Raw genomic sequence first — 2998 nt, forward strand, 5'->3', positions numbered from 1 at the left:
AAGAGACTCTAACCCACTGTGACACAGGCTCTCCTTGGAGCAGCACACTGAGCACGCTATGCTTTGTTTGGAGATTGGTTTTTCCTCCTCCTCTGTCCTCTAGTCAGGATCTTGAATTGATAAACTAGTTAATCTGAGGATTCATGACAAATTGATAGAACAAGGATAATGAAGGAGAATCAGAGGAACACGGAGAGATAAGGAGAGTAAATTGGGCTTGCAGAGATGGTGGCTTCTTGTCCCCAGAAGACACTGCAATACAAGACAGGGAAGGTGTCTTAGTTAGGGTTTCTATTGCTGTGAAGAGACTCCATGGCCACGGTAACTTTTGGGAAAACATTTAATTGGGGCTGAAGGTTTAGTACATTGTCATCGTGGCAGGAAGCACAGCGGCACACAGGCAGACAGGGTGCTGGAGAGGTAGCTGGGAGTTCTGCATCCAGATGGGCAGGCAGCAGGAAGAGACAGTGTCACACTAGCCAGGCTTGAGCATCTGAGACCTCAAAGCCTGCCCCCTAGTGACACACCTCCTCCAGCAAAGCCAAACCTCCTCCAACAAGGCCATACCGCCTAGTAATGCCACTCCCTATGGACCTATGGGGGCCATTTTCTTTCAAACCACCAGAGAAGGCATAGAGGCAGAGGAGACCTAAACAGGGTCAGTAGAGGAAAGGGGAGAACCCACTGGCCCTGTAAAGTACCCACACCCAGTCTGATTAGAAGACTCCAATCATTAGGGACCTTCCCATCCTAAAGGGATAACACTATTGCTTTCATTTTCTCAGAGGCTTGGTCTTCTGTCTTTCTCTGACACTCAGTTTGCTATTCATGCTGCAGAATCAATTCAGCAATCCCCTCAAGGATGCACCAGCAGCCCGTTACAATAGCACAGTCAGTTAGTTTTATATGCCAGCCTGACTGGGCTAAGGAACGCCTAGATAGCTGGTAAAGCATTATTTCTGGGTGGTTCTGTGAGGAAATTTCCAGAATACATAGCACTGGGATCAGTAAACTAAGCAAAGAAGATTCCCTCACCAGTGTGGACAGCACCTTTCAAGCCCTTGAGGGCTTAAGTAGAGTGAAACAGCAGGAGAGTCCCTCTGGCTGAGCAGGAACATGTTTCCCCTGCCCTGGGATACCAGCACCCCCATCTTTCTGGTCTTTAGACTTGAACTGAGGATCCATGATAAAACCACTGTTTCTTCTGGTACTACAGCGTAGTTGGTTTTTATTTTCCTTTGGCTCTTTGGGAGGCCCACCACCCAGCTCCCAAATAAATCACACGGAGACTTATTCTTTCTTACAAATGCCTGGCCTTAGCTTGGCTTGTTTCTAGTCAGCTTTTCTTAAATTATCCCATCAATCTTTTGCCTCTGAGCTTTTACCTTTCTATATACCTGTCTTTACTTCTTTTTTTTTTTTTTTTTTTTTTTTTTTTTTTAGTTTTTCGAGACAGGGTTTCTCTGTGTAGCTTTGCGCCTTTCCTGGAACTCACTTTGTAGACCAGGCTGGCCTCGAACTCACAGAGATCCGCCTGGCTCTGCCTCCCGAGTGCTGGGATTAAAGGCGTGCGCCACCACCGCCCGGCCTGTCTTTACTTCTTACTCTGTGGCTTGCTGTGTAGCTGGGTGGCTGGCACTTGATGTCCTCCTCTCCTTTTTCTTGCCCATCTTCTCTTCCCAGATGTCTCATTCTATTTATTCTCTCTGCCTGCCAGCCCCACCTATTCCTCTCCTGCCTAGCTATTGGCTGTTCAGCTCTTTATTAGACCAATCAGGTGTTTTAGGCAGGCAAAGTAACACAGCTTCACAGAGTTAAACAAATTCAACATAAAAGAATGCAACATGGGGTTGGGGATTTAGCTCAGTGGTAGAGCGCTTGCCTAGCAAGCACAAGGCCCTGGGTTCGATCCTCAGCTCCAAAAAAGAAGAAGAAGAAGGAGAAGGAGGAGGAGGAGGAGGAGGAGGAGGAGGAGGAGGAGGAAACAAATCTTTGCATCATTATGTGGAACAAATGTTCCACAGCATAAACTAATATTCCACAACCCTCCAGATCTTAGAGAGCAAATATGGGCTGCTCAGCCTCCAAATCATGTGGCCTAATTTCTGGAAAACCAAACTCTCTCCGAGCCTCTCTCTATCCCACCCTCACTCTCCTTATCCATCCTATTGGCGTGTTTCTCTGGAGAACCCTGACCAAAACAAGTAGTGAAAGACAATGTGTACAATGGATAGGCAGGCTCAGATGAGTTGGGCATTTTCCTGACTGAGAGACGGTAAGAACTATGGGCCATGATGGTTGAGCATGTAAGATTTTTTTTTTCCTGATTTACTACTCTTTTACAACTTTACTGAAACATACTTTACTTAAACTACACATATTTAAACCATACTTTTTTTGAGGTAGAGTCTTAATCTGTCTTTGCTGGCCTTGAAATGACTATGTAGCCAAGTATGACCTTGAACTTCTGATCCTCCTGCCTCCACCTGGAATAGCAGGTATGCATCACCATGTTTTATGCTGAAGATTCAGCAAAGGGCTTTGTACATGCTAGGCAAGCACCTACCAACTGCACAATCTACAACTACATCCTCTGCCGTGGGTAGGTTTTCTGTTTGTTTTTATGTGTATATGTGTGTGTGCCTGTATGTGTGCATATGCACTATGTGCGTACAGAAACCTGAAGAGCTTAGGAATTGGATCGTCTGGAGCTGGATTTACAGGCTGTTGTGGGCTGACATGTGGAACCTGGATCTTCTAAAGAGCGGTAAGTGTTCTCAACTGCTGAGCCACTCTCCAGGCCCCTCGGTTTTGATATGTAGATTTCCATGGACCCGTCACTACAAACTAAACAATGAACTCACAGACAGGGGACTGGATGTAACTCAGTATACAGCCCATGTCTTCTCACATGCTGTAGAGCCCCACACCGCCCCTCTATGCTTCTTCTGTCTCACGTTACCAGAAAAGAAGAAGAAGAAGTCCGGCTGAGCACACG

At 46.3% G+C, this 2998-nt stretch overlaps 1 non-coding gene across 1 annotated transcript; it reads left to right on the plus strand.

Moving 5' to 3' along the window:
* The first annotated feature begins 1850 nt into the window (after window positions 1–1850).
* Trnaa-agc (transfer RNA alanine (anticodon AGC)) lies at window positions 1851–1923 on the plus strand. Its single transcript has one exon. It is a non-coding gene; the product is annotated as a tRNA-Ala (tRNA).
* The last annotated feature ends 1075 nt before the right edge of the window (window positions 1924–2998 follow it).

Source organism: Peromyscus californicus, unplaced genomic scaffold, assembly GCF_007827085.1.
Source record: "Peromyscus californicus insignis strain IS unplaced genomic scaffold, ASM782708v3 Scaffold_12__1_contigs__length_115047231, whole genome shotgun sequence".
NCBI classification, from domain to species: Eukaryota; Metazoa; Chordata; class Mammalia; order Rodentia; family Cricetidae; genus Peromyscus; species Peromyscus californicus.